Source organism: Protopterus annectens, chromosome 2.part1, assembly GCF_019279795.1.
Source record: "Protopterus annectens isolate FY-2018-M chromosome 2.part1, PAN1.0, whole genome shotgun sequence".
Lineage (NCBI taxonomy): Eukaryota > Metazoa > Chordata > Ceratodontiformes > Protopteridae > Protopterus > Protopterus annectens.
In genome coordinates, this window is record NC_056729.1 from 744,293,781 (window position 1) to 744,317,765 (window position 23,985).

At 39.8% G+C, this 23,985-nt stretch overlaps 1 protein-coding gene across 1 annotated transcript in view; it reads left to right on the forward strand.

Annotated features, from left to right (window-relative positions):
* The window catches only part of FHDC1 (FH2 domain containing 1), a 1,772,510-nt gene that overhangs the window by 1,168,006 nt on the left and 580,519 nt on the right, over window positions 1-23,985 (forward strand). The gene's annotated exons all lie outside the window — the stretch shown is intronic.

Here is a 23,985-nt window from a genome sequence, read left to right on the forward strand (position 1 = left end):
GGAAGAAGTAAATCCTTGAAAGCTATTAATGCAAACTGGACTGCTAACATCTCCTTCAAATTGATATGTAGATGCAGTAGTCTGACAGGCCACTTGTCTTGTATCCACTTTCCGTTTAGATGAGCTCCCAAGCTTTGTCTGAGGCATCTGTTGTTAGAATCTGACTCGCCTCTGGCCGGGTCACAGAGAGTCCCTTGTTTAGGTGACATTCCTGCCCACCACAAAAATTCCTTTTTGAATGCAAGGTATTATTTGAATGACAGTGTCCAGATCCTGGCAGTGCTGAGTCCATACATTCTTGAGATACCATTGCAACTTCCTCATATGCAGTTTGGCATTGGGAAGCACCAGAATACAAGATGCCATGAACCCTAAGGCTTGAAGGACTGTCCTTGCAGTCAGCCCGGACTGAAAGCTGATGGAAGTAAAGGGAAAGATTCTTTTGTTTGTCCGGGGTTAGAAAGGCCATCTGGGAAGCTGTATTCAGTCTTACACCCAGAAAGCACATGTCTTGAGAGGGTACTAGACTGGACTTTATTTCGTTCACAGAATACCCCAGGCATCTTAGCACTGCTATCACAAATTCAAATAAGAAGCTCTTCCTTTCCTTGAGCCAGAATTAGGCAATCGTCCAAATAAGGATAGATTTGTATTCCTTTTAGCCTGAAGAAAGCTATCACTGGAGCCAGAACTAAATTCGTAAATACGTAGATAAGCCAAAGGGCAATGCAGAGAACTGATAGTGAGAAGTCCCAGTCCAAACGCCAGATATTTCCTGCAACTTAGTCTGATAGGAACATGAAGGTAAGCCTCCTTGAGATCCAAAGTTACCATCCAGTGATCCTTGCCCAACAGAGGTAAAAGTTGTTGTAACGTCAACATTTTGAATTTGGGAATGTCCAGATAAGTGTTGAGGATAGACATATCCAAAATTGGTCTCCACGTGTTCCCTTTTTGGTACAAGGAACAGGCGAGAATAAAATCCTAGGCCCCTTTCTGGCATAGGAACCGGCTGTATGGCCCCTATTTGGAGTAACAGAGAAATTTGCTTGTGAGCCTCTATTCTTTGTTGAGGAGGAATGTCTGGCATGCCTTTGAAAGGAGGCAAGGTATGGAAATAAAACCTGTAACCGTGATGTATGATATCCAACACCCATCTGTCTTGGGTAATCAAACTCCAATTTTCTTTGAAAAGTGCCAACCTTCCTCCCAAAGGTGCTGCCAGGCGAGAAGGTTCTGGCAGCTGAAAAGGTAGGTCATTGGGTCTGTTGAAAGGACTGACCCCTGCCCTCACCAAGACTGTGCAGGAGAACCCCAGTTCTAGGCCTGAAAGAGCCCTGACCTCTGCCCCTGCCTACGCCTAGATCTACCCCTAGACTGGGAATCATAAGAAGGATACGTCCACCCCTTAGTAGGCCAATTTCTACTAAACTGGAGGCTGAACCTGCAAAAAATCTTTTACAGTCTGCATAGACTTAGCCTTGTCTTCCATTTTCTTTAAAACTGCCTCAACAGGAGAACCAAACAAGACATCAGATTGCAATGGGGCTTCCAAAATCCTAGTTTTAACATGGTCAGATAAATTTTGATCCCTCAGCCAGGCATGCCTGCGAAGAACTGACCCAGTGGCAGCCACCCTAGAGGAGGCCTGTACAGCATTAAAACCACATTGCAAAGAATGCTTACCCACCTGTTCAGAAACATGCACTAAATCCTGTAACTCTTTACAATCAATACCTTCGAGCATCAACCTTAGATTTCAACTGAGAAAGGAGATAATTTTGATATTTTAACATGTGAAACTGGCAATTCAAAGCTCTCATGGCTAGAGTGGAAGAAGTATAAACTTTCTTTCCCCATCTATCCAAGGCCCTGGCCTCTTTATCTGCAGGAACTTCTTGACAACAGAAGCCTTAACATGGCTAACAGTTTCAGGGTCTGCCCTAGGACTCTTAAAAAGATACTTATGAGCTTCAGGCACCCTGTAATACCTATCTGGTTTAACAGGAGCAGGAGGTAAAGAATCCGGATTAAGAGAAGCCTCTGCAAACACATCATCCACCACATTCAAAACAGGAGGTATAGCCAAAGGCCTATGCTGGGGTAAAAACAAAAATTCCCTAAGCCTTTTCCTGGAGTCAGAGAAGTCCTGACCTTCCCATTTAAAGTGCTCTCTCATGGAGTAAAGTGTCTCTGAAAAAGAAAAATCCTCAGGAGGAGAAGCAGAAGGAGTAGAATCATCCACATCAGAATCAGAATAATGAGCATACTCCTGTAAGTCTTCAGCCGAAGACTCAGACACATCCGAAGCCTGCTCCCAATCCCCCAACACTGGTTCAATCCTAGGCCTCTTATCAGTAGGGGGCATAGAGCCTCTAATTAAAGTAATTAAATCTTCTGCCATTTTAAGCATGTGCTTCTTGGGCACAGTACCTGAAGAACTAGGAGTGACACCCACAGAAGCTAAAGTAGCCCTGCCTCTAGGAGAAGCCTTGGAAGCAGAAAGAGAGGGCCTAGACCCCTTAGGAAGGGAGGGGAGTACAGTTATCTGAGAAGCCCCTACAGCCTGACCTGCCTCCTGGGAGGCCACATCCTGTAAAATCAAAGTTTCTCCCTGGGACTCCAGAGGAACCACCGGTTCCACTGATGCCTCTAAAGAACGTTGGACAACTCCTCTAACCTAGGTTTAACTGCCTTGTCCTTGCGCTTCTTTGAGGAAGCGGTGGAGCATCCGGCTTCCCAAAGACCAACCTGGCACAATCCAACCTCCGCTTTATAGTGCGTTTATTAAACCTAGCACAAAAGCGGCAACCAACAACGTCGTGCTCAGGTCCCAAACAAGGTATACACAAATTATGGTAATCCCTATGCGGTATCTGTTTCCCACAAGAAATACAGTTATTCACTTTTTCTGACATCCGGTAAACCACTGAGGCAAGAAAACCAAAATATTCTAACGGGTACTTAACCAACTCTGACTTCGGTCTGAAACTGCTTCTGCATCGGACCATACGGCAAAAGACTGAGGATATGGCGCCGGTCATGCGCATTTGTACCCTGACGTTCTGATGTCAGTCAAATGCGCCTTGACCGACGTCAGCCTTATACTCTGATATTCGGGCCGACCGAGGGACAGCGGACTACCCAAGTGTTAGGACTGCAGCAATGTGAGATGAAGAACATCTGCAACTCAACTGAAGCTGCAGGTTTAAAAGGAGGTGAAACTAAATCCTGGAGCACCAAAGTAAGGTCCCACGGTGGCACAGGATCCTTCACTGGAGGACAGAGCAGAAAAGTACCCTTAAAAAGGCTTTACAGAGTTTGGATGAAGCCAAGGAATTCATATTCTCCCCCACATGAAAGTTGGAAATAGCAGCCAGCTGTGCTTTTACAGTAGATCAACTATCACCCTGATGAAAACGGCTTGCTAAGAAATCTAATATTGCAGACACTGGAGCAGTAAAGGGATTCAAGGCATGTTGAGAAGCCCAAACCGAGAAATGTTTCCATTTACTAGGGCAGACTTTTCTGGTTGAGGACTTGTGAGCAGCAACTAGAATATTCTTAATCGGGGAAGATAAACTGGGAGTCCTATCAATTATGGGAAATGGAGCAGCCAAGCAGTGAGATTCAGACTGACCAGGTCTGGATGAGGCATCCCAGAGGGATATGAAATAAGATCCGGGACCAGATCCAGAGTCCAGGGTGGGACTACTGCGTGAGACCATAGGGATGGAAACTGGAATTGCCAGACTTGGTGTGACCAGAATGGAGAGATGAGGATAACTGTGCTCCCCAGCCTGCGAGCTTTCTGAAGGAACATGGAAATCAAAGGCAGGGGAGGATAGGCATAGAGCAGACTGGGTGGCCAAGCATGAACCAGAGAGTCTCTGGGGGCTTCCTCTTGGGAGGGGGTTCAGAGCAAAGAACTCGCTGCATTTTAAGTGGAAGGAGATGCAAAGAGATTGCAGCAAGGATGACCCCACCTGTGGAAGATCCGGTCTGCCACTGAAGGATTTAGAGACCACTCGTAAGGCATCAGAATAGATATGCTGAGCCTGTCTGCTAGCATGTTGGCCTGACCTAGAATGCACGTTGCTACCAGAAAACGGCCAGTGGAGATCACCCATTCCCACACTCTCATGGCTTTGTGACAAAGGGGGTAGGATCTGGTTCCCCCATTTGTTAATGTACCAGACTACTGACATGTTGTCTATCTAGATAGCAATCGTTCCCAGAGGAAGATGAGCATGGAGAGCATGCAACGCTAGGAGCACCGCCCTCATCTCTAGAACGTTGATATGCAAGTTGGTCTGTGGTATGGACCACATGCCTTGGACTATCCTTCCCAAGCAATGCCCTCTCCCACCCTAGCTGGGAGGCATCAGTGGTCACTGTGGCATTGAGCAAGGTTGGAAGAAAGGGACGGCCATTCACCAGATCTGGAGACTGAATCCACCACAGAAGGGATCCCCTGCAAACCCAGGATATTTGTACCAGATAAGACAATGGTTGATCCAGAAGAGACCATTGGACCACCAGAGTCCATTGTAAAATCCACATGTGAAGGTGTGCTAACAAGTGGATCATAGCTGCCGTGGAACCAAAGGCCCTTGAACTGATTCTGCCACTGAGACACCTGTTTATAGAACATACAAAACATGTGGCTTCAGTTGTGTATTCTCTCTCTGGAGTCAGAAAGACCGACATTTGAACCATGTCCAACTGAGCCCCGATGAATTCTAGAACCTGCACTGGAGTCTGGGCTGATTTGGTAAGATTGATGGTGATGCCCAGATTTTGAGCCAACAATAGAAATGAGTCCCTGGTTTGGCACAGTAGATGCTTGGTCGGGGCAACAAAGAGCCAGTCGTCCAGGTACGGAAAGACCTGAATACCCTGAAACCTCAGGTGAGACGCTACTACTGCCATCACTTCGGTGAGCCCCTGGGGGTGGTGGTGAGACCAAAGGGAAGGGCTCTGAACTGATAGTGATTGGCTCCTAACTGGAATTGGAGAAACCTCCGAGAGCATCTGTTCATCTTGATATGGTAGTAAGCATCTTGGAGGTCAGTCGAGCACATCCAATCTTTCGCCTGCATGTAAGGCAGGATGGAAAGAAGAGTGACCATCTGGAATTTTGTCTTGGCTACTGTTGGATTCAGGGAAGAAAGATCCAAAATGGGTCTTAGGTCCCCCATCTTCTTTGGCACTGAAAAGAACCTGGAATAAACACTCGATCTGGCGTGGTCTGGGGGTGGACAGCTGGATGACTCGTTTTCTTAGCAGCTTTTCTTTTTCCAAGGCTGCTGCCTCCCTTTGTGCAGGTGGAACATCTGGGAGGTGTCTGGGGGAAAGAGGTGGCTGGGTGAAAGGGATGGAACAGCCTCTGGATATGATCTGCAACACCCAATGGTCTTTTGTAACTGACTCCCATGCTGCTGGATTTAGTGAAAGATGTCCCCTGACTGCCTCCAAAGAGGACCAGTTGGGCAGTCCTTCAGGGCTGCTGCCCAGGTCTGTCCGAGAAGGGTTCTCGAGACCCGGTATTTCCCAGACCCCATCTACCTCTGGGCCGGCGTCTATCGTAACCCCCTCTGCCTTTGGGTAATGGAGTATCCTGAGTGTTCTGGGAAAATGCCTGACACAGTCGGAACCACATCTTCTTTGTTCCTTGCCTACTCCTGGAAAAGGATCATTGAGGATAGGCGAAGCAGATCCCAAAACAGACAGTGTCTTCCCATCCTTCTCAATCTGGATGTGTCTCTCTGACTGATTTCCCAAAGGGGGAAGAACCGTCATACGGGGCATTGGTAAATAATGCCTTGAAGGGGTCAGTGAACTGACACAGATGGAGCCAGGAATGGTGCCTAATGGTGATTCCTGACCCAGTCACCCTAGTGGCTCCCTCCATGGCATGGGAGAGAAGATGCATGGACATACTGGAAATTGCCTTAAGAGTGGCCATTCGGGTAGAGAACATCTTCTTGTCCTCCACTGACATGGACTTCAGAGTCAACTCAGTGACTTCCTTGACCAAGTCTCGCTGCAATCGAGTCAGGTCAGTGCATCCCTGGGGAGGGTCTGAGGGGACCTTCGGGGGATGCTTCAGGATCCAGCTCCCCCATCCCCCTTCTTCTACACCCGAGATGTTATTAGATCCACTAAGGGATCCCTGTGAGGGGACACCCAGGAAGTAGATGTGACCATGCCAAATGCCTCAAGAAACACTGCTTTGTCAGAGGTCAGTTTTAGGACAGACCAAGTCGCCTTCTGGCGAAGGAGTTCCATGATGTCTCCAAAGGAGACATCCTCGGGGGGGAAGCTTCCCATTCCACCAAATGAGTGTCTGAGGTGAGGGACTCCGAAGGGGAGTCCAAGTGCCTCCTCTTACATGTACGTTTGCGAGGGACCTCCTCAGTGGGGCTCTCTGGGGAGGACCTGCAAATGTCCTGATGCTCTCTAACTGGAGCTTCTTGAGGCAAAGCAAGCACAGGCTATCCCTGAGATGGCAAAATAGTCAGAGCCAAACGTAATCCAGAAGGGGTCAGGGCGGAGTCCGAGGAAGAGATGGTCAAGGGTCTTGAAGGCATCAAGAGAACACTCTCCACCATGGCAGATGGAGAATGGACCTCCTTAGCAAATCCCATCAGAGCCATTCCCCTCTGATCGGACAGGGGTGTTGGAACTGAGACTCTAGGAGCCGAGATGCCGAGGGAGATACTGCGCTCTGACCCATTCAGAGCTGACAGCACCCCCTCAGATCTGACCCCGAGTCTATGGCTCCAAGAGCTCAGATTCAACGCGGTTGGATCTGACGTACTCAAGGCAATGGCCGGCATCTAGGTACAAAGTACCATTGGCACTGACCCCTCGACCCCGAAGGTCCTTGGGTCCAAGGGCTCCAAAACTGCATGCTGGATCGGAGCAGGAATTATCGGTATGAAAAAAGGTTGAGAGACAACCCCTCCGGAGGGAGAGGGTACAGGCAAGACACCCATCTGAATTTGGGTGCGGATGAATTTCTGCATCATCTTGCCCATCTCCACTTCACTAAGGCTCCGGATTGAGCAGAATGACGAGGCCACTGAAACCGGTCAAGAGTGACGGTGAGGGGTGAAAAGGGACCGCATTCTAACAACCTCTGGCTTAGGGGACAACCTCGGAGAGTGGAGCCAGGGGGGACCAGGTCTAGAAGACACTACTTTAGGGAGTGGACCAGGCAGAGCAGAGTGGTGGGGAGACCACTTGCGAGGCCTGTCTTTTTTGGCCTTCTTCACTTCCCCAGGCCTCTTGGCAGGAGTTTGAGTCCCTGAGGCCTGGGAAGAGGAAGATGCTGCAGCTGTCGAACCAGCAGATGAGGCAGGAACAGCCGTTCCGACGTGGGTAGAAGACCCTTTACTATGAGTTTATTCCTCCTGTCCTGAAGTGCTCTGGGGTTAAACCCAGTGCAGATAGGACAGGAGGAATCAAGTTGCGCTATGCCCAGACACACCACACACAGGGTGTAGCCATCAGCTAAGGAAAGCTTATGGCCACACTCTGAGCACCTTTTAAACCCAGATTTAGGGGCTTCTGACATAGTACCCTAAATAAGGCCCAAACACACACACACACACACACACACACACACACACACACACACACACACACACACACAGAGGAAAAAGAGCAAATGGGAAAGTTTTATTTTTTTTTTAACACTGACGACCGTCGCAGGGAGGAGAAAGGCAAGATAAAGGGAAGTACAGAAAAAGTGGAGAAAACTTAAGCACTCACAATTTAAACCCCAAAAAACAACAAACATGCTGCCAAGAGCTCGGACCACACTGCTTGCTGTATCAGCTGCAAATGACATCCGAAGGGAGGAAGGAGACAGGGGGCATTATTGGTAAGGGGAGGAACTGAGAGCTCAGATCAAAGATGCTAGCTATGCGGCTGTGTCGGATCCATTATGGATCCGAAGCCCTAAGGTAGAAGATCAAATGAAGTAAACTACTTCAGATCTGATTTTACACCTTCCTTTTGTGCTTGTACTTATTATGTATATGCTTTATTACCAAATGTGTGCTATGTGGGAACCTTAACTAGACTCACTATGTAAGTTTACTCATCATACTTATTCTGAATGTCTATGGCCTTCCATAATGCACCACTAACTCTGTGTTTACTTTCTTTGAGTGTAAAAATTGCACACCTCTTTGATATCTCCTTCCACCCACCACAACTCCTGCTCTTCCCTTCCTGTTTACCTCCAGTCCTCTTTAAAACATCTGTGTTTTCTATTTTGTGTCCTGCTTCTTCATTTTCCACTCAGATTTCAGAAGCCCCCCCATTTCTTTATATTATGCCTGCTACATGGACATTCTGCTTATCAGGGTCCTACTTCCAAACAATACACTTGTCTCGGTCTTTCCAGTCCACACCTGAATGCACAAAATGAAAACATAACCATTACTTCTTTTTGTCACATCCACAGCTAGGATGAGACAGACTTCTGCATTTAGACCTAAGTAAACCATAACCCCCTGTAACTTGATCTGAATGAACTATATTTGGAAATGTTGTACTATGCATCCCGAATCCAAAGACTGTCTTTATATCTCCAGTCCCCCTTCCCCAACCCAAACTTGATTTCCCTATTTGGAATCATCTCTCTGCAATTTTCTTGTAGCCATTCAACAACAGTATACAACAGCACCCTTTCATTTCTCATGAATACCGTAACTGCATGCCTAAGTGGAAGATTGAAGTAAATAAAGATCATCTAAAGTTTCATTCATAGTCAGAAGTTTGCTGTCCACCCACATGAATGATTGTAAAATATTTGCTTTTCTAAACCTCACTGATGTGAAATGGCAAAATTCTAAGAAAGTACCCATTGCAGTGGGACTCCTGCCCATGCCTATGTCATAAATATGCAGTACTGAGACACTTCTTCTAGACAAAGAATTGTCTAGTAGGCAACCTCTTTTTCTCTTGCCTCTTCTCATTAGGCTTTGTTAACATTGTCATTGAACATATAACATTCCTACTTACTCTGCCTGCATTTGTCAAATTTGACAAGCATGGTTGTACTTCCTAGGCATGTGTTGAATTCCTATTAGTTGACAACTTATGCTTATCAGCTAACAGGTTCCAATCCTCCTGTTGTAATAAATCTATGGAACTACTGCCCACCTTGTTTTCTGGTACTTCATTTTGTACTTGAAGCAACTGTAACATTAATTCATCATTTCCTACAACCTCCAATGAACTGAAAATTTCCATTGATATTGTTGCACTCCATCCTGAATTACCACCATTTCCATAAAACAATTCTAATTGATTACTGTGGCCTTCATTTGCCATGTTCATACATCCTATGAAACCCCACCTACTGAGATGTCGGAGAATTTTACTGATGTCCTGGCCAAAACAACCTCTGTTAGTGTGGACACAGCCTGTGATCTCTCCTTAAAATAATATGTGTGTGTGTGTGTGTGTGTGTGTGTGTGTGTGTGTGTGTGTGTGTACACACACAGTTATCCATTTTTAGGCTTCTTTTATAACCAGATGAAACAGACTAGAGCATGTTGTCTCATTTGTAGTGTGCATGGGTTTGGTGATCCCACACATAAGATCCACAGTATCATGACAAGTTCACTCACTACACATATGTGTGACTCAGAAGTACAAGACTTCAAACCACAAACCAACACACTGGAAATAAATGCACAGGACACAGCAGCATAGTAATAAAATAATGTTTTTACTCAACCATTTAGTGCTCTTGTTCTCAGTAATATGGACGTCTTCACAATAAAGATTACATAATGCACTTCATTTAAATACACTGCAAATCCTTCCCATTTTTTAATTGATCAATTAACAAAAATAATTTTAAAACACATTCATCAAGAGTGCACCTTGTGCTGAAAAAGTTTGTAAATTACTGCTTAAAAACTTCAGTGAAATAATGTACTAGATACCTAATGAACCATATATTAATAAAACACAGTTGCAAAATTTAGCTACAAACAAGTGAATAAATAAATTTACTAATGTCAATCTGACAATTAAAATATATAGTTTAGTACAATGAAATGGTTTAAAAACACATGAATAAACATTCCTGTTGCTGTATAATGTACAAATTATATACACATATAACAAACTTGTAGTGACATCTGTTTTTAACTGCCATTTAAGTTCTTGAAATTCTAAAAAAAATCTTCCTTTGCCTACATGATCTATCACTGTAAACTTGAATGAGTAGGTGTGATTGTTCTTGAGATGCTTATACAAAGCATTACATTCATCTTTCCTTCTGATCCCATATAAATGTTGGTAAATTCTGGTTCTAAAGCGTTTAACAGTTTTCCATATATAAAATGCATTACAAATCTGACATAGGGCTAAATATATCACCCACTTGCTCTCACAGTAATATTTATGGTTAATGGTTACTGCCCCATAATTAGCCAAGATAACTTCAGATCCTTCCAAAATATATTTACATTGTGAACAACATCCACATCTACTCATTTTTCCATTATCAGTGGACTTACCATGCTCGAGTAGCATCTTAAAACATATATCTTTTTGTACACTGTAATATGGGCTTCCAACAATGGACAAGGTGTTTTGGTCCAAATATACTCCAATTTTCTTAATAAAATTGAAGGAATATCATAACATTGTGTGTTGAAAGATAAAATACATGCTTTTTTGTATAGAGGTTGCTGTGTATTAGTTGTCATAATTGACTCCCTAGATAGTCTGTCATCATGAACATTTCCCAGTAAGGGCTTAAAATAACCTGTGGTTCTCTTTGCCAAAACATCACTAAATAAATCTGATAAAAACATATTATGAGAACCTCTCCAATCTAACATAGTTCTCAATTTTTCACTTTCAATCTGAAATTCATTATCATTCGATACCATACAGGCAAGTCTAACACATTGCCTTTTGACTAGTGTTTTCTTTTGATGAATAGGGTGCAAGCTATTAAAATGTAATAGCGAATTTGAATAAGTGGGTTTTTGAAAACCACAATTTTTCTTGTTTTTTTATGAAGTCTCATATAAATAATTAACTTTATCACCCTGTATGTCCATAGTATATTTAAGAGTCTGTAGTTGAATGTAAGTAATCAAAAAATTGGTCTAACCTTTCAAGGCTATCATTCCAAAATAGTATAAGATCATCAAGGAAGCATACATATGAACTTTTCTGGAATTCTGATTTGAGAAGAAATTTCTTCTCCCAATGTTTCCAGTAGTATATTGGCAAAGATGGGAAGCACATGCAACCTCCATCGCTACTCCTTTCTTTTGCCTAAATCTGACCTGATTTCAACACCAAAAAGTTGTTTTCAAGGACAATTTCCATCAAAGTCCTGAGTAATTCAGACTTGTTATGGTGAAGAGGGGTATGGAAACTCAAGTATTCATAAAACCATTCAACCCCGATACTATGTGGGATCACAGAAAACAAGTCTTGTATATCTATGGTGACAAGAACTAGTTTATTACTATACAGGTCATTCGTAACTTTGGACAAAAAGTCCCAAGAATCCTTGAACAGACGTTTGATACTGTTAAGAACCCCTTTTGTCTTATGGTCAATACATTTCAGTATGTTAAAAGGTTGGCAAAGTTAGTTTACCTTTGTCAGATAGGAGAATGTTCATGGTGTGCCAGTGAGTGTCAGAAGACCTTCAAATAGTTATGCAGAACACTGTGTTATGGCTGTTGGTTCACACACTTTATTTACTAATGTGCACCCTACTATTATTTTGATAACATGACAATCGCTTTGGTGAAGAAGTTTAGAAAGTGGTTAAAGAGATGCAGGTAGACAAGCATACACAGATTCTCTGAACCCAAGAATCTGCACTCATTCATTCATTAATTTATCTGAGGGCAGAGTAAATAGCAACACAGTTGCCTTGGGTTTATGTCCATGTCAGATAATTTGTCTTTTTTTTTTCTTTTTTATCAAATATCTTTTTATTGAAAACTTTTCTGGTATAAAAACAAAACATAAAGAATAACAAGACAATTACATGTGGTACAGTTGATGTTACATTGTACATTCATAAACATGTAATGATAGTTATTGCCCATTATGCTAATAACATTCATATTTTGTAGAAAACCATAGTATTATCACACTGATATAATTAAATTACAAGTTCATCTAAACGTTTTTCATATGGCATATTTATTATACCAACTTTACTACTGTGAGCTATAATATATGCATAACATCAACCTATAATATGATAACATTCTATTCTACTAAAATAAAAACGTATATACATATATGCCACCTTACTTATTTTCGTTGCTAATCTCAACAGAGTAGTGTGCTTACAATCCTTATGTACATAGTATTTACATACTAATCATGACAAGATATCAGTTAATGTACTGCAGTACTTTTAGTAGCAGGTTTGATTCCAGCAGTAATGTTTACTATCCTTAAAATACATAGACTATACCAGACTATTAAGAGAGTATTTCAATTAATGTTTTACAGTACTCTTGATAATATATTTGATTTCTCTGACTTTTTGTATATAGTTTTTTGGCTAATATGTGTTTTTTTGCTACACTTTTGTATTCTAACCAGGTTAATTTTCATCTATCGATCCAGTTTTTTGCTATATAAGCTTTCATCAGAGTGCAAAGTGTTATTATGATATGTTTAGATAACTTGTTAATATTACCCTTAAATAAATGGAGTACAGCTGTTTGCCATGAGAGCGTAAATTTTGAGTGTCCTGATTTCTCTAATAGAATTCTAAGTGAACACCATAGCTTATATACTGTTTTACAGCTCCAGAATATATGAAGGATGTCTGCTTCTTTATTTGGGCAAAACGGACAATATGGTGACTTGGATGGGTTAAATTTAAGATGCACAGGTGTGAAGTATGCATTGTTAACAATCATGAGTTGTGTATATATTAACTTTTTATATGGGGTCAGTTTTATAATGTTTTTCATAGCTACCTCCTTTTGGTTATCTGTTATGGTGTTGTCCTTCCTATCCCAAAAATTTGAAAAGATGATAGTGTTTTGGTATTTAATAGTTGCTATCAATTTATAAGTGTTTGATATCATTTTCTTTTTACTTAATAGCATTTTTATAATTTGTTGTGCTAACTTATCTTCTTGCTCGACTACTTTGATATCTTTGGTTAGAATGTTTACTAGATATATGATTTGTTTAATTATCAGGTTATATTTTTTTACTGCCTTTGACTAAGTTTGTGATATCTTCCAATGAAAGATTTCTTATTTGATAAAAATCCCAAACTGTATAATTGTTATTAAAGGAAAGTTGTCCAGATTTATCATATTGTTTGCTAGTTTTATATCTGGATTATTGTGAATTGGTTGCAGGAGAGTAACTGTATCTTTTAAATTTACTGAAATCAGTAGTTTTTTTTTAAATTTCAGAGTTGTTAATTAATATTGGATGTATTTGTATTGTTTTAAGAGTTTCCTGTTTTATAAAGGGAATCAATTTTGGATTGATTTTATATTGTGTTATGTCCCTATATAGTAATATGATCCATAATGGATACCATGTATTCCCTACTGGGTCATAATTCGCTATCTGTACGATATGGCTTGCATTGATAATTCCATAGTATAACTGAAAGTCAGGAAGGCCTAGGCCACCTTTTTCTTTTGTGAGTATTAGCTTACCATAGCTAATTCTCGTACACTTTGGGTACCATATGAATTTTTCCAGTCTAACTTTCATTTTGTTGAAGAAAGTAACTGGTATTTTTATAAAAAATGGCATTGAGATGATATAAAATTTTAGGTAGAATGTTCACTTTTACAATTGAGGCTTTTGATAAAGTAGATAGTTTAAGCTTTTCCCATTTATTCATACTCTCAACTATATTGTACCATGTTTTACCAATATCGTTACTGAACAATTCTGCTTTACATGACTAAAGTTTATACCCAAGTATTTCAGAGTGTATGCACTTTGACCTTAGTCTTCGGAAAGTAAAACTCTATTGTCCTATTGGATTAGTTGGATATATGATTGATTTCCTGGGATTAATCTCATAGTTGGATACCATGGAAAAAAGCATCTATAGACAATAGTATTTTATTTAAATCAGTATTTGGATATTGAAAGTAGATATTAAAATCATCCGCAAATGCTGTGTATTTAATTTGGATGTTGGAGACATAGAAGATGATGGTATGTTCTCTGAGTAATTTGCAGTAGTAGTGTTTCTTCTATATACAGATTAAACAAATATGGGGAAAGTGGGTAACCTTGTCTTGTTCCATTAACTATTTGTATTGGTTTAGAGGTTTTCTTATTAATATAAAGGGTAGTAGTTGCTTTAGTATATAATGTTTTGATCATTTTTATATATTCCTTAGGGAATCCAAATTTATACAGTATAAAAAGTAAAAAATTCTGATTTACTCTGTCAAAGGCTTTTGTTGTGTCGACAGATAATGCATATTTTGGAGATTTGTCCTTAGCACATAAATGGGTTAGAGCATCTATAGTTAATGTGTTATCCTTAACTTGTCTATGACTTATAAAACCTAGTTGTTCCGGTGATATTATGACTGGAGCTACCTTTTGTATTCTTTGAGCTATAATCGTTGAGAAAATCTTAAATGTCCAGATTAATCAAAGCTATAGGTCTATAATTATTTGGGTTTGTGGGAATCTGTATTTGGTTTTGGAATAAGCACAGTTTTGGAGTTGTTTATATATAGGTCCGATATCCCAACATGTATAATGTAGTTGTATAGTTTTAAAAGTATCGGTGTGACTTGAGACTTAAAGTGTTTATAGAATTCTGTTACATATCCATCAGGGCCAGGAGCTTTTCCAGGTTTTATTTTATCAATAGCCCTACTAATTTCCTCTTGTGTTATTAAGCTTTTAAGGTTTTTGACATGGGATTCATTAACCTTGGGAAATTCTAAGTTATTTGCAAAGGACTGAAATAGGTTCTTATTAATATACTGTTGTGGGCCATATATGTTTTGAAATATTTCTTCAAAAACCCCAATTATTTCAATATCAGATCTATACGTCTTGTCTTTATATTTTATTTCTTGTATTTTACAATGGGGGTTCTTTATGTTGATAATTCTTGCTAACATTTTTGAAGGTGTTTGTGCCCATTCTGCATATTTATGTGAAATTCTGAGTTCTGTAAACGAGAATTGTTGTGTTATAATCTCATTTGTTTCTGTACGCTTGCTATTTGCTTCTCAGTAGTAGGATTACTGTTTTTGTAGCACAGTTTCAAGCAGTCTTAGCTTGCTTTCTAATTGCTCTATATTTTCTCTTCTTTGTTTTTTAAAATATGATGCCTTTTGGATGAAAGTATCCCTAGCCGTAACTTTAAAGGCTGCCCAATGAATGTCCAGAGGAATCTCGCCACTTAAAAAAATCTTCATTTAATTGCAATAGAGATTTAATCTCTTGTTCTACCTCTTTATTTTTCAGCAAATTTGTATTTAATGTCCAGTTTGCTGTATTGTGTATTTTATACCCCACCTTGTTATGTGTTATTTTTAGATTTATTTTAGAGTGATCTGATAAAGATCTAGGTTCTGTGTTATAGCTCACTTCATGATGTGCCAAGCCTTGAGAAATCAAAAACATGTCAATCCTAGACCAGGTTTTATGATATGTGGAAAAATAAGTGCATCTAGTACCTTGAGTGTCTGTATTGTTTAGTTCAAATGGATCTATTAAGTTGAAGTCCTCAATTAGTTCTGATAGGAATGTTGTGGCTTGGAGAGGTTGAGTATGATTTTTATTTGACCTATCGTTTAGTGGATTAATAGTTATATTCCAGTCCCCCCAATTATAATCGAGTAATTTGGATATATATTTAGCAAATTATATAATTCAATTAAGAAATCGAGTTGGTAGTTACATGGCCCATAAACATTACACAGTAATACAGGATTCTTGTGAGTTGGCAGTAAGGTTATAAACTAGTACCATCTTCCTTTAACATCGTAGTTATAATTAATGATATTACATCAAATGATTTCTTGATTATTATAGCTGTCCCTCTTGTTGAAGTACTGTCTCCAGCTGCTATTATTTTCTTAATCCATGTAGAATTTTTTTCAGTACCCTTGTCCCATTGTTCCATAGTCATGTGTGTTTCCTGCAGAAAGGTTATATCAGTTCTTGAATTATAAATGAGATGCATGACTAGCTTTTTCTTTTTAGTGTCCTGTAAGCCATTTACATACCATGAGGCTATGTTAACCATTTTATGAGAATACTATTTTGTTCTATTTATATCTGAGATATCTGTGTATTTTATTTTGAATCTTGTCGGAGCACTTTGCGCACATTTTACTATGGACTGAGAAATAGTTAGATATAAGATTAAGGTGACATATTCCTCTTTCAAACTTTCCTTTTGTGCCTAACCACTTACTCCTAAAGATAATTTGTCTTGTACTTGAAAGAAAACAAGTTCATCCTGGCCACAGTGCTCTAAAAAAGGCATTTCATTTGGGACATGGCATGGATGTGGATGACAGCTTTCCACTTTGACTGGTTCATTACCTGAAGACATATCATTTGAGAAAACTTTCCAGTTAATGAGAGAGACATGCCTTGTGATGCAAAAAGTCATTATTATGATTTAAAAAAACACCAGCCTTGGGTAATACCACCTCAGTGTATTCCTTCCAGCATTTTATTACAATCATGTCAGTGACACCTAACTCTTAAAAAGGGATGCTGTATTAGCATATGCAGTTCTACCAGACCAGCCAGATCCATTTAAAAGTATAAACCTAACAGCAATGATCAGCTTCTTGCACCATTAAACAAAAGAACATTTTGACATTGTTAAGCCACCCCCAGCAAGGAGTAGAGAATCAGAGACAGTCTGGCTAAAAAGGGTGTTTAACTTAGCAACTTTGACAGTGAGACTTCTGAGGTCCCACATACATGATTCACTGTCATTGTACTGTACCAGGAAGCCATTGCCACTGGTGTGCTGTTTCTGTGTCTGAGGCTAGGAGTAAAGCCCTAGATTAATTGCTGTTAAATACAGAACAGACACCAATATGATAACATTAGCTTACAGTGTAGCAAATGGTATAATGTAAGCACTTCAGCTATATGAAGACATGCCTAACTCAGATTATGGCTGAACCTTGATAATGTCGAGTTAAAGTTGTGATTGGTGTGTCTGTTGTCTCAGATCCATTACTGGTCAAGTCACTCTGGGGTATTCTATCCCTTCTGGAAAAAAGGGCAAGACCACATTTGTGAAATAAATGTTTCATCTAGTACCAACTTCCCAGTGCTTTAAAAACACTGTGCTCTTAAAAAATCTTCCTTTAAGAATGCAGTAACAAAGATGACAACAGCAAGAACACAAGCAGGAAAAGATTCATGCCTAAAGCCCACAAGAAGCATATCACTACAAGGTTTAAAATATTTTGTGCAACTCCAAAACAGACATTCACTTCCAATTTTGTCTAGTTCTATTAAGAGGAAATCTCAAATTTGCCGAAAACTTGAGTCTTTTTTGAAACAGAACAATGAGTATTCTAAATTGTTATAAATTCTTATGTAGTAAAGTTTAGCAACAGATCCAGCCTAGTGTTCAAATTTAGCTCAGCAACTCAACAAAAAGATTTAGCTTTAGGCTTCATGCAGATTCATCCATTATTTCCAAAGAACAGGAGCAATGTTTTTCTATTCTAGATCTGTAGATATATATATATATATATATATATATATATATATATATATATATATATATATATAATGGCAAAGACATTCTGAATTTTGAATGCTTACTGCTTAGTATCTGCATTTATGTGGTAAGCAAAAACTCTTAGATGCTTGTCTTTGCACTCATGCAAAAAGATAGTTGGAAATATCTAAAACTTTGAGTAGTTCCACACCAGTTCTAGTTCGGAGCTGTTCATCTTGTGTAGCCCTTTTTACTCAGAATCCTCACAAAATGATTGACTATGGCAGTTGATCGTCTAAGGTTTCAGCAAATTCCCGTGTTGCCTTAGCCAGATGATTTATTTTTTTGTAATCCCCATTTAGGAACAGATGTTTAATTTTCTACAACAGGCTTAGGATGTTGGCGCCTGAATGGATTACTGTAAATTTGTGTATATCACAGCTGGTCCTAATACAAAACTTATCTTTTATCTGAGGTATCATACCTGCCCCAGAATGCAGGCTATAAGTCAATAGTTGGCAGCATCAGTTATGATGGCTGTGGCAAAAATGGGACAAGGTCTCAGCAAACGTTTGTCATTTCTAATGTAGTGGTGCCAAACATCAGACTTCATATGACAAAGACACAGGGGCTACTGAAACATGTCTCAGTCCAGACTATAGATCCATAGGTACAGCTCATGTCATTACTACTTACAATATCAAAAGTGGCTCAGTGGAGGGCATAAAAAGAAAATGTAATTAAAGTCATAGTCTGTAACTTTGATGATACATACTGCTGACCATGCCTGATGCTTTTCATGTGCAATGCCTGTGGGAGCAGTGACAGGGCTATGGCAAAAAAATGTCCACATGATTGTGAAAACCATGAGAACAGTGAACTTTACCTTGATTCAGGTGAGCTGCAAGATCTCCTGTTCTCACTGAGATGTAGGAGACCTGGTATTCCAAGAAGCATCTGAGGATAGAAAGGAAATGTGGCATTTTTTCTTGGATACCCTGGTCTGGGTGAGCTTGTTGGAACAAGCATTACTAGATACAACCCCCAGAATGAAATGCCAGTTTGACAGAATTTGTTTGCATAGTGGTGGTATCTTGGGTGTTAGAAAACCATTTCTGACTGCTAAGCAAGTTTGATGCCTTTTATGTTTCTATGTAGACTATGTTAGTGAGTGCCAGGCCAGTCAGGAATAAGCAGGAAATTATTCTTCATTTGCTCCAGATGGGAAGTCTGGAATTTATCACTGAGATCTGGTTAGATGAGAACAACAGACCATGTTTTGCAGCTCCCATTCCTTCAGCTCTCTAAGTTATTCACTGACCTACTTTGGACAAAACTGATGGTAATGTTGCCATATAAAAAGACAGAGCTTCGCTTGTATCAAGTAGATGTTGGTTCAGCCAACACTTCTGAGTATACTGTATATGAAGGAGTGAAGTGCAGATATCTCATTATTTACCATCCACCCTGATATCTTGGAGCTTGTTGATTTACTTGTTGACCTGTTTCACGAATCTCCAAATCAGCTTGCCCTTGGAGATGTTAATACATGGGTTGGGGATGAAACCTGCAAGATGACCATGGAACTACTTAGTCTTTTTGAAATTTCTAACTTAAGTCAGGTGTTTACCACTGCCAAAAATAGAATTGGACATGCACTGGACTTGATGTTTACTCTGAGTTTGGAAACCAGAGATTTGGTAGTGGAAACGGTCTGTTGGACTGACCATTACCTGGTTCTCCTCAGGCTGGGAAAATAGCTATTTATTTCACCTGATACAGGATTGATAAGTTGCAGGAGTTTGTGTGACATGAGTAGTGACATTTGATGCCCATACTTGACCAGCTTATGAATGGGTACAGCGCTGAGGATACTATATCATTATGCTTTCACTGGTGCTCAGTATCTGTAACCCCAGACTGTAGTGAGAGCCCCGGTCTGATAATGCAAAGACTGGGGCAATAGTTGTAACTGTGGTAAAGTAGGTGTAGCCTGCTGAGACAAGATTAGTTTGATTGAATGTTATGCCTTGTAGTAGACAGAAATGTCATGTAAGAAGGCAGTGTGTTTGTCCACTAAGTTTTTTGCTGCATCAAATTATTCTGCTATGGTCTTTTAAATTGTGAGCAAGATATTCAGCTTGGCAGTATTACCACTTGTAGAACTTTTTCTTCTCTAAATGTGAAGAAGCCACATTTTTTTTTTTTGCAATTAATGTTGGTAAGTTCAGGCAGGCTTTCACCAGTAGTGCAAACATCGAGAGCTGCATGAGTATCAGTGTGGATTTGCCCAAGTTTGTTTGGTTTGTATTTACTTCCAATAACAACTATACAGAGAAAAAAAATAAGAAATGTCGTATTGGACCACTGACAGAAAACACAAAGACACTGGAACTACCTTTTTGGCTAGCATATCAGGAGGTGATGAAAGGCTTGTGCTAGCCTGAAATCTTTAGTAATTCCAAAACCTATATTGGTCCAATAAAAGGTGTTACATCACATTTATGTTAGTGTCTGTACCAACTGTAAGGAGGTTGTGAATGTTGTTATATCTCACAATATTATTCACTGTAGACTGGATCCTGGTACAGTGTGTCTTGGCAAAATATTGCCTTGATTCACTAGGTCCAGACTCTCTTTATTTTGTTGTTTTTTTGAGACTGGAAGTGGGAAATTTTCCATCAAAATTAAAAAAGGCTTTTATTACCCCTGAGTCTCAAAAAAACTTTTAATCTGGATCTTTTGAAATATTATTACCCTTCCTTTGAGTTTATTTTTTTTTAGAAAATATTGAGAAAGTCAAGTATTTCCAGATGTAGTCTTCTTTAGTATCTTGTGATCTCTTTAACCCTTGTTGGTCATGATTTTGATCAACACAGTACTAATACTTAATTCAGGTAGTTAGTAACGTCCTTATGACTAGAGGTAAAAAGCTGTATTGCATTGTAGTCCTGTGTGATCTTATGGCTGAGTTGGTTACTATGGATCATGGCACTCTAGTTGAATGCCTAGGGGTTATTGTGTCTTTTCAGGTGTTGTGCTCAAATTGTTTGCTTCTTATTACTTGGGTCTGTCTCAGAGGGTAGTACCTGAACTAAATGTTTCCAGTAATTACTCTCTAGATAGTGAAGTGCTGCAGGGTTTAGTTCTGGCATCATTGCTATTCACTGTGTATATGTTTCCCCCATAGGGAGCCCAATTAAAGGAGGCTTATCTCATATCACTCATCGGCTGATGATCTACATAGTTGCCTTTCACTCATGAGCCAGTGCCAGATTTTACTACCTTAGAATACTGCCTGAATTGGTCCTTCAGTGGATGTCATCTAGCCATTCAAAGCACCATGCCATGAACACCGAGGCAGTGCAAGTACAGATAACTGTATTTCCTTCTCCCCTTCCTCATATCTTCTGGTTATTATATGTGAGACAGTAGACTGAAACCATCTCACAGGTTTGTGGTCTTGGAGTTACTCTTGATTAAAAATGGCACTGAAGGCCTAGGTGTCAGCTGTTGTAAAGACGTCTTATTTCCATATGAGGAATATTGCTCAAATCCAGAACCGTATTCCATTTTTGGACTTGGCTACAGTGGTACATTTACTGGTATAATCCTGCATGAGCTATTTTAATACTCTGTACTGTGGAATCTCAGATACAGCCTTGGCATGCTTGCAGGAGTGCAGAATTCCACAGTGAGATTATTATACAGCCATTCACTTATCTGCATAATTCCCCTCTGATGTAGGATCTTAACTGGATCCTGGCTAGTGCTATATGTTACTTCTGACTTACAGAACCCTGCACAGTCTGGATCCCATTTATCTGAAAGAAGTCCTGGTGCTGCATGATTCAGCGTGACTCTGATGGAGAGTTCAGGTAAACTGTCTTTGTGTACCTCGCCCCAGTCGTGTGGCACTGGCTACCTTACTGATTTTATCAAGTAACTATGAAACTTCCTTTAGGATGTCCCTGAGGAATCATATCTATAGACAGGTTTGATGAAGCAATTTTAACTTTTAATAATTTTATTAAAGAATAGTAATTTCTTGCCATATTAAGCTTTAACTCACCTGCCCTAATATTTTTTTATAATTATTTTATTGTTCACTTGTGTTTTATTTAATTTCTGTCCATTGTTTGAATGTAAGCATTTGAATACCCATGTAAAGAAGACATAAGACAGCAGTCATGTAGTATATCTATATGTGGGAATACATGCTTATCAATTGACAAAAAAAGCAACCTGCACTGTAGAGGATACATTTACCAGGATCACAGAAGTCGCTGACAGGCTTAGATTCATAGATTTATAGGTAGTTATCAGGTATGTAGTCCATGAGTCTATTAAAGTGTGTAGCCTAGATTCCCAATTGCCGCAGTGCACTGTCTGGTAAAGTGACCTGCTCAAGGTCACACAGTAGGCAAATGTAACTGGCTAGCAGTGGACTAGGTGGCGGGAAGGGTTAATGCTATGAGCTGTAGTTCCTGTGGTGAAGGGCTTGATTTCCTCAACCCTGATTTGCCCACTGTGTGATCCTAACAAGTCACATAAGCAGATATTGTGGCTGGGTTGGCCCTGAATTTCAGGAAGGACTGTGTGTCCAGTGGGTCTACCTAGTAAACAGATGTGTACTATTCTTATTGCCCATGGACCAGGAAAAACTTCAATAACATGCCAAAGCTTTAGTCATCTCAGCTAACTGACAGACAAACTCACAATCTTCTGATCTTTGAGTGTTGAGCTACTGACAACTTTGTGAGCAAGACTTTTTATGTAACGTGAGTGACAGCTGCTGAGTTCATGGACTTGCCATATGAAAAATACAAAAAAAAAAAAAAGACAGACTTCACAAGACAAGTAAACTTGATTCCCTGCATCTCAGAACAGTGCTCATCTACCGAAGTACCACCCCCAATACCTAAACAAAAGGCCTGGAAAACCAGTTAGTTTTTTTTTCCTCTGGACCAACAGTGTAATATTTGTGATTTTTTTTAACCAAAAATAAATGTAGTTTTTTTTAATTCTAGGGTTGGAGATGAGGCAAAGACCCCTTCCTCCAAGCATGCAGGATCTTCACTCTCTGCATATACATAATATATATGTACACATGTATGTGTGTGTGTGTGTGTGTGTGTGTGTGTGTATATATATATATATATATATCATTCCTATTAAATTGCTGAACGTTTCCAAGTTCGAATGTCATATGGTCAACATCATATGAGCAAACTTTGAAAAGTTTGAAGGTGAAAGGCAATGGCTCTGTACGTGCAGAATGGGAAAATTTCCCTTTTCTGCACTGAAGTGCGGTCTCGGAGTTGCTATATTTAAGTTGGCGGGGGGTGCAGGGGAGCTTGCCCCCCTGCTCAGAGTTAAGGTAAGGTTTTTTTTTTTTTTTTTTACTTTTTTATTATATATTCCAGGTTTTAAGTTTCGCTCATATGTTGTCGAACATATGAGGTTCGATATTTTGAAGCTTTGAATATATACTATAGACCCATATATAGACACACACACACACACACACACACACACACACACACACACACACACACACTTTTGTTGAATTAAATTAATTTTTTTCCTTTTTTTTTTTTTTTTCAGGAGTTGCCCAACACTGTCTTACTTAATTATACTAACACCACAGTTACACAACCATAGAGAAAAGTGAAATGACCAAACAGTGACAGTGAATCACTGCTGGCACACAATCACAAGCTTTTAAGTATGGGGAGTACAAAAGTGAGGGCAGGTACTGGCGACGTTTTCTAACCACACTTGCCCTATAATTCTGTGAAGCTAAATCACAGTAACAGTGATTGTAGCCTTCTACACTGTTCTGTGAGTTGTGCTTCAACAAAATGAGTTTTCAGTGAATTGTTTTTAATGATTTGTGATTCAATGAAAATGCATTCATTGAAAGGCATTATAAGTGTGTGTGGGTATATTTAAATACACACGCTTCTGGGTGCTTCTGCATACACACATTTTTCAGACACAGACATGATGATACATATAGAAATACACAGTGAGTTAAGATAGTACCTTTATATGACAATAAGAGGTAATTGAAGAATTGTATGAATGTTTGTCTTTTGTTTGTCTTTTCGGCTTTTCCCGGTTAGGGGTTGCCACAGTGGAACTCCGGTCCTCTAATGATTGACAGTCAATTTTTATGGTGCTGAGTTCCCAGCCCAATGCCCAACCTTCAGCGAAGCATGCCCATTCACGCATGTCTTTCGGAGGCTACT